This window comes from Mustela nivalis, assembly GCF_964662115.1.
Source record: "Mustela nivalis genome assembly, chromosome: 10".
NCBI classification, from domain to species: Eukaryota; Metazoa; Chordata; class Mammalia; order Carnivora; family Mustelidae; genus Mustela; species Mustela nivalis.
This window is the reverse complement of record NC_139029.1, coordinates 54,137,830-54,152,423: the sequence shown is the minus strand read 5'-3', so window position 1 is coordinate 54,152,423 and position 14,594 is coordinate 54,137,830. Positions and strand designations below refer to the sequence as shown.

General features: G+C 36.5%; 1 long non-coding RNA gene across 1 annotated transcript; it reads left to right on the top strand.

Moving 5' to 3' along the window:
• The first annotated feature begins 9,157 nt into the window (after window positions 1-9,157).
• Window positions 9,158-13,295, top strand: LOC309842354. The gene is made up of 2 exons (XR_014299619.1): window positions 9,158-9,458; window positions 13,059-13,295. It is a non-coding gene; the product is annotated as an uncharacterized lncRNA (long non-coding RNA).
• Window positions 13,296-14,594: the final 1,299 nt, after the last annotated feature.

The following is a 14,594-nucleotide window of genomic DNA, read 5'->3' as shown; positions in this document are numbered from 1 at the left end:
TGTTGGAGTCATGACCCGAGCCCTAGGCAGACACTTAATGACAGAGCCATGCAGGCATCCCTTGTTGTTGTTGTTGTTTAATTAAGTAGGCTCTGTGCTCAATATGGAACTTGAATTCATGACCCTGGGATCAGGAGTCACATGTTCTACCAACTGAGCCAGACGGGCACCCCTGTTTGTTCTACTTGTTAATGGCTAGACCCAATGAGTTCTCTTAATTATGTTCCCTTTCAGGGCCAACAGGACCCATTGCTGGGATATGAGAATGAGCACATATAGTTAACCTACTTAAATCAGAGGTACAGAACACAGCTATGAAGCATGGGTCAGGGCAGAAACTGAGTAGTTATTCACCAAATCTATTTTTTTTTTCTTCCGGAACATTTTCTAGCCTTGTTTGTAATGAAATGGTATCACGTTTCAGCTAATAGAGTGTGAACAAAACTGATATGTGCTAATTGTAGACCTATTCAATAACTTTCTACCACTCCATAGCATAAACCATCTTTGTTTTCTTTTCTACTCCCTTGGCTTAGTGACAATAAACATGGTGACCTGGGAGGCCACAGGTTGAAGACAGCAGAACCACAAGATGAAAGAAGCCCTAGATCTTCACTTGAAAGAGAGCCACCTGTCAATCAGATACCTGTTTTGCTAGTGTCTATCTGCTAGAGCAACTAGCATAACAACCATTATCCTAACTGATTCATATACATACAAAGAAAGAATGATGGAAAGTACAGCTCAAAAGCACTTTAGAAATCAAATCCAACTCTCACTATTCAGAGGTAAAAGGATTCCCCAAGACTAATAAACTAGCACTAGAATCCATGTGTTTTTTATTAGCCAGGATGAACTGAAACTGTACTAAACAAAAAGAGTAATGCATTGACTCATTTAATTGAAAAATTCATGGAGGGGCACTGGATGGCTGAGTTGTTAAGCATTTGCCTTCAGCGCAGGTCATGATCTCAGGATCCTGGGATCGACTGCCCATGTCAGGCTCCCTGCTCCGCAGAAAGCCTGTTTCTCCCTCTTCTGGCCTCCGCCCCTCTTGTGTTCCCTCTCTTGCTGTGTCTCTCTCTGTCAAAGAAATAAAATAAAATAAATTTTTTAAAAAAGAAGAAGAAGAAAGGAAAAATTCATTGATACAGCTGAATCCGGAGGCAGAGACAATGTCATCCTGATTTGGCCTCTCCTTCTGAGTGAGCTCTATTCTACTAGGTGCGCTCTGTTCCCAGGAAGGCTCTCCTCTTCTGGGAGCAAACTGTTTGCTGGTAGCTCCAAGCTATAACCCCAACAGAATGAAAGTTTTCTTTGCCCACACTTTAAGTGAAAATCTTGTAATAAGATTCTGAATGACCTGGCCTTGTCATATGCCCATCACTGAACTAAATGCTGCAGCCACCACCCTCATTGACTATTTAGGTGGCCTCAGCCCTAGTGATAGCCAGATATCAGGTTCTTACTCTACTTAACTAGATACACTATCTCTCTCACAAGAGCATTAACCATGCACTTACTCATTGAAAATCTGCAATATGCTAGGATCTGTGCAGAATGCTAAAGGGGGGGACACCTGGGTGGCTCAGTTGGTTAAGCAGCTGCCTTCGGCTCAGGTCATGATCCTAGTGTCCTGGGATCGAGTCCCACATCGGGCTCCTTGCTCGGCTGCTTCTCCCTCTTCCTCTGCCTCCGATTCTGTCTGCCTGTGCTCGCTCTCTCTCCCTCTCTCTCTCTGACAAATAAATAAAATCTTTTAAAAAAATTAAAAAAAAAAAGAATGCTATAGGGGATAAAAAGATGAACAAGATACAAGTCCTTTACTCTCAATCCTATGTGTCTGATAAAACATGTACATGAATAATTACATGGCCACCTACCAACAGTAAGAACAAGCTATCTCAGTCCTAACAGGATATACTTAGAGTTTATGATTGTGATTTTCGGCTGTGGGACCACATGCTTGTTTAAATCCACAGAGAATCTGTGCCACTAAAAAAAGTAGACACGGTTAAACTAAGGAATTAAAGAAAGGCAAATTGAAACATCAGTTGGGCAGAGTAGAGTAAACCTAGTTTTCCCTTGCATTCCAAATTCCAACTTTAACTGCCAAAACAAATACTCAACTTATCAAAAGCATTTTAAACAAGATGGAAGTGTTATTACTCTCTCATAAAACATCCTAACAAGGGATAATAAGGCAGCTTTTTAGTGTTAAAGCTTCAAGTTCTTTCTCTCTCTGTCATTTTTGATGGTATTCTCTCCTCTTGGTTGAAGATGAATTGCTAATATATATCTTCTGTTGGCATCTGAGCAAGCAGAAAAGGGGCAAGATTCAGGGGAAAGACATGCTTTTTGCTTCTAAAGGTACAAACCAGAGGTTGCAAACTTCACTTCTACTCATGTCGCATTGACTACAAGGAAGGTTGAGGAATATCTTTTGTAGCTGGGAGTTCTAAAACAGAGCAAAGAAAATGGATACCAAGGGACTACTAGAAACTATGCCACACATAAGAAATAGTGATCTAATCTATCAAGGATTAAGGAAAACCTGTAGGCATTATTTAGTCAACCTGTATCATAGGAAACCAAGGTCTAGAGAAGTTGAATGATTTGCTTAAGGTCATGTGGCAAATTATAGAGGGAGCCAGGACACAAATTGGTGTCCGTTGATGACTTTGAATGGTAAACTGTTAATATTATCTTGTCTTTCTTACATAAATTTATGAAGAGGAAAGTAATAGTATAGACACCAATGAGAGTTTTCATAAGAAAAGGCAAAGAGAACTGATTTTCTCCCCACTGCACAGTTGATAGAGCTTATTTAGATTTTAAAGTATTTAGTTGTGTTCTTTGATGCATAGTAATGCCATCATAAAAATTTAAATACTATAAAAGTTGTTGTATTCCTCTTCCCAAGAATAACCACTGTTAACATGCAGATCTTCTTATAGAGATTTTCAAAGTTTCTTTTTTTTTTTTTTTTTAGATTATTTATTTATTTATTTATTAGACAGAGAGAGATCACAAGCAGACAGAGAGGCAGGCAGAGAAAGAGAGAGAGGAGGAAGCAGGCTCCCCGCTGAGCAGAGAGCCCGACGCGGGACTCGATCCCAGGACCCCGAGACCACGACCCGAGCCGAAGGCAGCGGCCCAACCCCCTGAGCCACCCAGGCACCCTCAAAGTTTCTTTTGTCTATTTCCAAAGTGATAGTATTCCCAACAATATTTTTTAGTAGGACAAGGAATGGCAAGTAGATCCGCAGAACCATTCTCAGCCACTTCAAGTTGAGATGGCTCTTTGGTTGGGAAACTTCGGGGGTACCAGAGGCCAGGCAGCAGAGAATAAGTTCCAGCACTGGATAAATAGTGTTCATCTATCCATGTCATCTTGCCAACACCGGGACTGGCTGCTCAGCACCAATTCGTTCTTCCACCTCCACCACCAAATTCCCCACACTCAAGCCAATATATTCCTAAGGATACTGCCTTATTTCCTCCCAGAAGACTGACTTCCACAGTCAGGTATACTAGATGGAAAATATGAAGGGCGTGGGGTGTGGAGGCGCATGAGTTTTCTGTGTAATTTCTTAACCATTCAGAAATGATGGCCCCAGGAGCTTCTCGGTATTCCCAGTTCACAGTGCCTCTCTATGAGACAGTGTGTGCTGAAAAGTGGAGTCCACGGTGCACCATCATTTACGTACATGTGCCTTATAACAAGTCATTTGGCTCTCTGAGCCTTAATTTCTTTGTGGTGACTGGGGACAATCTCACAAGGTTAAGGAAATTAGTGAGAAGCTGTGTGTGAACACTACTGTCTTATAAGCCTTTGTGGAGAAGCTTCAGGGCCCTGCAGACTCATAAATTGTGATTTATAAGAAGATATTGAGAAATGAGGACATAACAAAAAAATATTAGACCAAAACCTAACATTTCCTTGTCCTTTAGGGATTTAGTAAGCCTCATATTATAGACTTAAAGTGCCCTGGATATTTTTAGCATCAATAACAGAATTCTTCTTAATGAGTAGGCAATAATTCTATATTATTCTTTTATTTTAAAAAGATTTTATTTTATTTATTTGAGAGCATGAGCAGTGTCGGGGAAGGGGGTGGAGGGCAGGAAGAGGGAGAAGCAGTCTCCCTACTGAGCAGGACCCTGGGATCATGACCTGCACCAAAGGCAGACAGCTTAACTGATCTAAGCCACTCTGGTGCCCCATAATATTATTTTTCATCTCAGAGGAGCTAGTTTTATTTTTGTTGTTGTTGTTGTTTTTATTACAACTTCTGTTAATTTTGTTTTTAGTTCTGAAGTTTTATGAAGATTTTCTGGACAAAAAGAAATGGATTGAGGAAGCCTAACAGGTAGAGCTAACAGTTGGCAGGGAGCATTAATTCAGCCAAAGGGTGGTGGTTTGAGGCTGGCCTCTCTTCTAATTGGTCGGTACCTGTACCAGTGGCAATAGTGAGTTTTGTGTTTAAAGAGCACATGTCAGTTCGAAAACCAATTCATTTTTGGGGAGAGTAGGGTCAACTTCTAGCATCCTCATTTCATTTCAGTCAAGAGTTTTAAATCAAAGGCAGATCTGTTTTTCAACTCCCCAAACAAGTGTCATTTACAAGCTAACTCAACTGCATAGACTTGCCCTTGAGTTTTGTTACTTTTATTTATTTGTATTTATTTATTTATTTTTAAAAATATTTTATTTATGTATTTGACAGAGAGAAAGAGAGAACAGGAGCAAGGGAAGATGAGAAGCAGGGTCCCCGCTAGGCAGGAAGCCCGATGTGAGATTCGATCCCAGGACCCTGGGATCATGACCCGAGCCGAAGGCAGACACCCAACTGACTGAGCCACTCAGGTGCCTAAGTTTTGTTGCTTTTAGTCACGATTTGGGGTCACTTACAAAATAAGCAAACAAATGAATCAACCTCCTCCACTGCTCCCCTCCCTGCAAAGAAACCAAACAAATAAAACCAGTGGGTGTCATTAATTACTAACCCCAGACATAGGTGGCATATTGGTCTTCCCAAGAATACAAACACTTAAAACGTTTTTATTCCTTCAGAGGTATTACTAAATCTACATTTTCTGTTCAGATTTGAAAAGCTCAAAACAGAGATGCTATGTATATATTGATTCCTAAGTATTTAAAAAAAGCTATTTGTGAATTGATACATTGGGTTTGTTGTTGTTATTGTTGTCGGTGAAACATTTTAAGCTAGCAACTAATAAAACTAAGATTTCCCAGCTTTTTCAACCAAAATCAGAAACTCTGCCTATTTCCTGGCCTCCAATAATTTGTCTTCTATTTATAGGACACCAAGACAGCATGGGGAATTAGTTAATTCAGAAATTACTTCTCTGTCATTTATACATGTAGAAATGAGATATATAGATATGTAGAAACCAAGTTACAAACAAATTCAGAGAACTCAATCATTTGTGTCATGACTGAATCAAAACAAGAAACTATTTAAGCCACTGTATCTTACAAGTCTAGGTATAGCTTAAATAAATGAAGAATAAAATTCTAGTTTATTTTAAACTAGAATTATTCTAGTTATTATATTACATATTAGTATATATAATATTATATATTATTATTATTATTCTAGAGTTATTCTCCTATTGATAATTTCATAGGTACTGAAATATTCGCTTGTTATGTTTTAGATATGAGATTGTGGGTGATCAGATGCTTTCTTTTTACTTCAAAAAATTTTTTGACTTACATATACTACTAAAATTAGAATTTTTTAATTAGAAAAATAAAATATTATAAAGTCATTTTTATTACTAAAATGCTAATTTGTGTACTAAAATGTTGATTCCATTGCCTTGCAAATTTCCAAAGGAATTTGAGATGTAAAAATTGAGTTGTTCATTTTACTGTTGTCCTTTATGGTTCAATTCAATTAATCTTTTAATTTTTGATGAAATCTGTGTTGGCAAGATACCATAATTCTGAAGTCAGCCTACTGTCATAAAACTGAATATTTTTCTTATGCAGTAAGTCTCTTATGCCGTAAGTGTCATAAAATTGAATATTTCTCGTATGCAGTAAGAGCCAAATTATTCAACCTAGAAGGAGCCCAAGTCACTTCTCATGAAAGCTAAAATTCATAATTTGGTTTAATTTTGTTATACTCATTTTATGAACTTTAGTTCCACCTAAAGAAGAATTGGGTAACTGATTCTGACCAGGAAATGAAGCAAACAATTAGGCACATTTCCTTAGAAAAGGTGAAGTTTCAAATTTCTGACACTAATATAACCATTAATGCAATTAATTGCAATAATACAATTTATTATTTAAATATTTTGATATTTATCAGCCAGATTATTAAAAAAAAATAAATTTGACTAATGACTAACATTAGTCAGAGGAACTCTGCTAGTCAATGAAAATCCTCAAAAGAAAATATCATGACAATCTTCCTCAATTTAATTTATGAAATCAGTCAATAAGACTGAAATCAAAATTTCCCTTCATGGTAGAGAGGAGTCATTTATTGTGAACTCTGAATATTAACAGTCAGTTACAGCAATATTAGACAAGGAACAGTTGAGATATGCTAGCTCTGAGGAATTTAATTAATTTCCACCATTAACATGATTATTTCAAACTAGCATCCCTCCTAATATTTCAGTCTCTTAGGGGAAAAGCATCTTCTATCGAGTTTCTTAGCACATGCAAAATGTTTATGAGTTTTTCCCTAAGAATTGAGGCTAGAAATCTTTTAACAGTAAAAGTCATAGATGAAACTCCATAAAATCATTTTGTGTAGGGGCGCCTGGGTGGCTCAATGGGTTAAGAGTCTGCCTTCGGCTCAGGTCATGATCCCAGAGTCCTGGGGTGGAGCCCCTCATCGGGCTCTCTGCTCAGCAGGGAGCCTGCTTCCTCCTCTCTCTCTGCCTGCCTTTCTGCCTACTTGTGATATCTCTGCCTACTTGTGATATAAATAAAATCTTTAAAAAAATAAATCATTGTGTGTGTGGCATATCTTAACTAGATATTAATACCATCTATGAAAAACAGACTGGCCTGATGTTTTAGAACACAGATCTGTGTCAGAATTCTGAATCAACTCTTGGCTCTGCCAATTACTAGTGGTAAAACCTTTAACAAGTTATATGACCCATCTGAGACTCATTTCCTCATCTATAAAATGGGAATATCTCATTGGCACGCTATAATGATTATACAAAATGCAAAACTATTTCTTATTCCAAACCCTAAGACCAAATGTGTCTCCAAATGGTAGAGAACATGTTCAAATAGGAAGTATGGTGTACATACTATAAATTATACAACTCCTGTAACAAGAGTCTGGAGTAGGACTCCAAAATCAAATACATCGTGTTAGTCAGCTCTTGCTTCAATACTTCCACATTCAAAAAACACCCTGAAACTCATTGACTTACAAAAGCGATCATGTTTTTCTTACTTACAGGTCTGTGGGTCCACAGGGATGGGTGCTTCAGGCCACAGGTCATCTGGGCTCAGCTAGGATTGGCTATGTCAGATCCAGATTGCTATTGCAGGAGGCTGTTCTGCATTTCTTCTCACTCTCCTTGGATCAGCAATTTCCTGAGGCAGCCTTTCTCATGGTAAATTCTAGGAAGGCTAGAGACAGACCAAACTCAGATCTCACAAGCACACATAAAGCACCCCTCCACCCCTGCCCCATCACCTCCAGTCATGTTCTCAAAGCAAGTCATATGTCTAAGTCCAAAGTTAGATATTTTTCAGGACGAAGTGAATTGTTCCTATACATACTCGATTCTATTATATATGATGCCCTGTCTTCAGTAAAATATATAAATACATTCACATTAAGTGGGATAAACACAAATTATAAATAACCTCATGATCATTTGGTTTTCAGAACTTTTTGGATTTCACATTCAAGTTAAGACATTGTGGATCAGCAGTGTAGGCAAAGCACTTGGCATAGTGCCTGATAATGGTCTTTTTTCCTGTGCTCAGGGATATTTTATAATCTTTATGATACTTGGAAACTTAACTATTAGGAAGCTTTTCCCCAGATTATGCCAAACGTTAAAATGCATCTCTATCCCCTCTTGAGTATAAGAATGAAATTGCATTGCAATTAGTTTAATGATGTAATTCTAGATTGTGCCAATGCCTAAACATTTATTAATTTTAATTCATTCATTTTACAGTTTTCTTTTTGAATGTTAAAGCCAGTAATATTTCTTTAAATGAAATACCTTATTAATTTTAATCCATTATTTTACAACTTTCTTTTTGAATGTGTAAAGCCAGTAATGGGGTGCCTAGGTGGCTCAGATGGTAAAGCGTCTGCCTTTGGCTCAGGTCAGGATTCCTGGGGTCCAGCAGGCATGGGCTCCTTGCTCAGCGAGGAGTCTGCTTCTCTCTCTGCCCACCACTCCCCCTGCTTGTGCTCTCTCTCTTCGTCAAATAAATAAGTAAAATCTTTAAAAATAAATAAATAAATAAAGCCAGTAATTTTCTTTAAATCTGAAATACACAAATATAAATGTAACATAGTACATAAGCCAGGCACTGTTAAACTTCACATTTACAGCTAATTTAATCCTCATAATGGCTCTGCAAGCTAGGCACTTTTGTCATCGTCAGTTTGCTCTCCTCAGGTAAAGAATCTGGAGAGACACTCTACAACTTTAATCATTACCTGCCTAAGAAGCTGTTGAATTGACTCAAATCCAGAATGTTCTCATTCTCGTCTCCTTTCTCTTAACCTTGTGCTAAACATTTTTCTGAACACAGAGAAGCTCACAGATTCTCAATAATAAACCAAAACCCATTGTGGTTTTAAAAAAATCCCTATTTGCACACGACTCTAGAACTTCCCCAGCTGTATTTCAAGATTTGAAAAACCTAGTCACTACTTTACTTTTTGCCAATGCCATTTATCTGTGTGCTCCTGAAAGTCAGGAAAACCATGTGATAGATCATATTCCAAGCATCTGGCATAATGCCTGGCCTGTAATGGGCACCAAGTAAATATTTGTTGAACACAATGAATGACCAAATGAGTAAGTTACACATTAAGTAATTAATGTAGCCTAAACATGAGCCTTTAAGATAGAAGTTTGTGAAATTTCCAACAAGTCATGTGGTATTTCCTCCGTTGTCCTTTCACTTTGCAATGACTATTCCTGAGATGAGGTGCTGCAGTAGGGGTGGCCTCCCTCCTCTCTGCTCAGTGGGGGCAAAAGCAACTGCTGGTGCCTGATTTCTAATGTTCTCCACAGCACCTCGCTGTTTCAGATTTTAATCTACTTCTTATATGCCCTTCACAGGACCTAATAGAAGCTCCAGACCCATAGGAGGCACATCAGAAAAAATAAAAAATAAAAAATACTCATTCCGTTGGATTATAATGTCCTTGAAGCCTGTGGACCCATGCAAGCCAACTGTGAGAAGGCTTAAGGAGGTAAGCCCCAGGGACATTCCTACCATTCAGTTAGAACATTTTATCCACTCCTACTCTGTTATCTCTCTGCTTGAAGAACATCTGAACAATTCCAGGTGTGTTAATTAAACTTCACATTCTCCATTGCTTAACTAATGCATTTACTACCATGTTTTTTTTTTAACCAAAATGAGACGTTTCCTTAGACTTCCATAACAGAAATGTTGGCATTAGAGCTATACTAAAGGCCAAATAATAATTAGTGAGTATACCATGTTTTTCTATTTCCTTCATTATCTGAGAATCATGTTTCTAAGGAGATATGAAGTAGGGCTGTGGACTTGTGTTTAAAGTGGAATATTGCCCAATAATAGTGCTGTCTACTATATACTTATCCCTAACCCTTCTTGCCTAGATTGTAATTAAAAGAGAGGCCTATTATAACTGCATGGTTATTACTTGTTTCATGTTACAGTAGGTTGGTTGATGTCTTCTTGAAAAATAAAGAAGTCAACTTTAAGCTGAGGGATTTTTCTAAATACCCCAAAGCAATTCTTGTATGCACAAAATTGTGGTTTCTCAAGTTTTGGGAAAAGATTAAATAAATCCAAACATTTATGAAAGAAAAATAATAGAAAACGATACTGCTGAATTATTTTCAACTGAACCAGACAAGAGTCAAATTGAATTTTACTTATTTTTGAAGCTAGATCATGAAAAAATAGTAAATCAAAAATAAGTAACACAAGAGAAAATTTTATGCTCTCAGAAATGTCTTGATGATATTTTGGGACTTCAAAAACTGACAGACACACACATACAAAGTTGGCACAAATTTCCCATTGCTTTAAAAAATTAACTATTTTATTACAATAATAATATAGGTTTGATATTTTAAAAATTAACAAAATAGGAAGGTACAAAGTAAAACAAAATTTCCCTGCCTTCTATCCTCTCTGTTCTATTGTCCTAGTTTCTGGGGATAATCACTGGTAACATTTTCTTCTTTTTGCAGCCATTTAAAATATTTCACTTTTTCTATTTGTATTAGTTTCCTAGGGTTGCCATAACATAATACCATAGACTGATTGGCTTAAACAACAGAAATTCATTTTCCCACAATACTGGGGCCAGAAACACAAAATCAAGGTGTTCACAGTGTTAATTTCTTCAGGGATTTCTCTCCTTGGGTTGTGGGTGGCTGTTCTCTCACTCTATCTTCCTGTGGTCTTTCCTTTGTGTTCCAATCTCTTCTTATCTGGACATCTGTCAGATAAGATTAAAACAGCTGCATCTCAATTTAACCACCTCATTGAAAGCCCTATTTCTGAATACAGTCATACTCTGGGATTCAGGGCTTCAACAGATCAGTTTGGGGAGTCACAATTCACTATTGGGGAGACATAATAACACTATTAAAAGCAATACCATAACAAAACTGGAATTCCTATACATATATCTGACAACTTCTGCAGGTATATGAGAAAGATAAATTTCAAGATGGACATCAAAGGGTATGCTCATAGGTAATTTGGAAAGATATTGATAAATTTTTTATAAAAGGCTTGTAATGATTGGGGTGCCTGGTTGGCTCGGTGGGTTGAAGCCTCTGCCTTCAGCTCAGGTCATGATCCCAAGGTCTTGGGATCGAGCCCCGCATCCGCTCAGCGGGGAGCCTGCTTCTCCCTCTCTCTTTGCCTGCTTCTCTGCCTAATTGTGATCTCTCTCTCGCTGTGTCAAATAAATAAATAAATAAAATGTTTTAAAAAAAGGTTTGTAATAATTTGTACTATCAACAATATATAGAAATACCTATTTCCCTATAGCCTTGGACCTACCTAATCTTTTAATTTTTAATTTTACTGAAAAAAATGACTATCCTTATTTTAATTTGTATACTTTAAAATATTAATATGGCTGAATATCTTTTCTTATGTTAATCATCTAAAATATTTTTTCCATGAACCCCTAAGCCCATTTTTCCCATTGAGTTATTTATCTTTTATTTACTTATTTGTGAGAATTTTTGTATATTAAAGATAGTTTGGGGCACCCGGGTGGCTCAGTTGTTTAAGTGTCTGACTTCAGCTCAGGTCAGGATCTCGGGGACCTAGGAGAAAGCTTGGAGCAGGGGTCCCTGCTTGGTGGGGAGTCTACTTATTCTTCTCCCTCTAACACTTCTCCCACTCATGCTCTCTCTGCATCTCTCTCTCAAATAAATAAAATCTTAAAAAAAAAAAGTTTGTCATACGTATGGCAAAAATTTTTTTCAATCTGTTTTTGTCTTTCCTTTTGCCCTTTTTTGCTGTATAGAGTTTTAAAATTGATAAAAATTTAAAATATTAAGATATAATTTGGGGTCTAAACTTTTCCTGTATAGCTTGATATCTTTGAAAATACTCAGAAAGGCCTTTCTCATGCCAAAATTATTTATGAACTAATATTCCATGTTTTCTTCTAAATATTTTATGTGTTTGTTTTTCACATTTTAGTATAGAAGATAAAGAGGAAAATTTAGCTTTATGTTCTTTAAGCATTTGGCCAATCTTACCAGCATTGATTATTCAATAATTCATATTGCCTCATTTACTAAAGTGCAACTTTTATCATTTATTAAATTCTGATAATTAGGATGATTTATGGATTTTCTCATTTGTTTCATTGATCTGTTTGTCTCATCCAAGATCAGGAAAACACAATTTTAAATACATTATCTATTATTTCCCTCATGATTCTTCTCTTTTAGAATTTTTCTTTTTTTTTTTTTTAAGATACTTTTTATTTATTTGACAGAGAAAGAGAGAGAGAGAGAGAGGTCACATGTAGGCAAAAAGAGAGGAGGAAGTAGGCTCCCCGCCGAGCCGAGAGCCCTAATGTGGGGCTCCATCCCTGGACCTGATCATGACCTGAGCCGAAGGTAGAGGCTTTAACCCACTGAGCCACCCAGGTGCCCCTAGTATTTTTTCTTATGTGTATTTTTCTTATATGAATTTTATTATTGTTTAGATCAAATTTCAAGAAAACCCCAAAAGTCTTGCTCATATTTCTTATTGATTCAAAGATAACTGACGTCTTTTAAAATATTGAGTCTTATACCCAAATTAAGGATGGTTTTACATCTTTTTAACTTTTTTTCCCAAAGATTTTATTTATTTATTTGACAGAGAGAGATCACAAGTAGACAGAGCAGCAGGCAGAGAGAGAGAGGGAACCAGGCTCCTGGCTGAGCAGAGAGCCCAATGCGGCTCTTAATCTAAGGACCCTGAAATCAGCTGAAGGCAGAGGCTTAATCCACTGAACAACCCAAGTGCCCCTCTATTTAACTTTTTTTTTTTTTTAAGATTTTATTCATTTATTTGACAGAGAGAAATCACAAGTAGATGGAGAGGCAGGCAGAGAGAGAGAGAGAGAGGGAAGCAGGCTCCCTGCTGAGCAGAGAGCCCGATGCGGGACTCGATCCCAGAACCCTGAGATCATGACCTGAGCCGAAGGCAGCGGCTTAACCCACTGAGCCACCCAGGTGCCCCCCCCTATTTAACTTTTTTTAATGTACCTCTGAGGAATTTAAAATTTCTGTGCTTTCTTATTCATTCTAATTTCAACTTTTTTTTTCTTTTAAAGCAGGCTCCACACCCAGCATGGAGCCCAACACAGCGCTTGAACTCACAACCCTGTGATTAAAACCTGAGCTGAGATCAAGAGTTGGATGCTTAACCAACGGAACCACCCCAAATTTCAACTTTTCATACTAATTGTGAATGAGACACTTCATTCCATTCTGTTTCTGAGAGAGAATCGTTATCCTAAAGTAAATAATTGACCTGACTTTTATATTAAATTTGTGATTACTTTAATGAATTCTTTTGTCTTGACATAATTTTTATTTGAGTTGTTCATATTTTTAGGGTTTATAATTATATCAATTACAAATAATTATAAGTTTATTTCCTTCTTGCCTCATTTTTATTCTCTTATTTAATTGCTTTGGCTAACATTTTCAAAACAAATATCAAATAATAGGGGTGACTTTTCAGTTCAGCATTGCACTGGAATTAGCCATTACAATAAGGCAAGAAAAAATAAAAGCTATACAGTTTGGAAGGGAAGAAGTAAAATTGTCATTATACATATGACATGCTTGCTCCTGTAAAAAAAGGAAAAGAATCTATAAATAAATTATAGTAAATTAATTTTTAAATTATATATATATATACATATGTAATCAGTACCAAACTAGAAAATAAAAAATTTTAAATTATCATTTATAATAACACCCCAAATCCAAATATTTAGAAAGAACTCTAACAAAAGACATGTGAGACCTGTTTCCTAAAAATTTACAAAATATGACTGAAAGAATCTGAAGAAGATCCAAATCAATAGAAGAAATCCTATGTTCATTTCTTTGAAAGTTTAATATATGAATATGTCATTTCTTGATCAAATAAATTCATTGTAATCCTAATTAAAACCCAGCAATTTCTTTTGTAGAAATTTAGACAAAATGATTCTAAAATTTACTTGAAATTCAAGGGACTTCGAAAAGTCAAAACAATTTTGAAGAAGGACAAACCTGGGAGACTTACTGTATTTCAAGGCTTTGTGTAAAGCTGATGTTACCATAGGTTGAGTAAATAGACAAATGGAATAGAATAGAGATCCCAGAACACCTGCACAAACATGGCCACCTAATTTGCTACATACTGGTTACTTCAATATAGTGGAAAAGAAATGATGCTGGCTCAATTGAATATACATATGGAAAAAATTATTTGAGATGAAACATACTCTTCTATATGAAAGTAAAACAATCAAACTTCTAGATGAAAGCAGGAGAATTTCTTCAAGACATTGGGTAAGAAAAGATTTCTTAAGTGAGCATCAACAAAACCATAAAGGGAAAGACTGATTTATTGGACTTAACACTAAAAACGTCTGTTTATGAAAAGATGCCATTAAAAGAAGAGAAAAGATAAACTGCAGTCCAAGAGATGATTTCTGCTATATAAATTCTGAAGAAGGATCTGTGTTTAAAATATATAAATCAACCAATTTAAAAATGGAAAAAAGACTTGGACAGACATTTCGCAGAAAAGAATGTCAAAGGACCAGAAGTCAATAGCATTAGTCTTTAGGGAAATACAAATTAAAACTCCA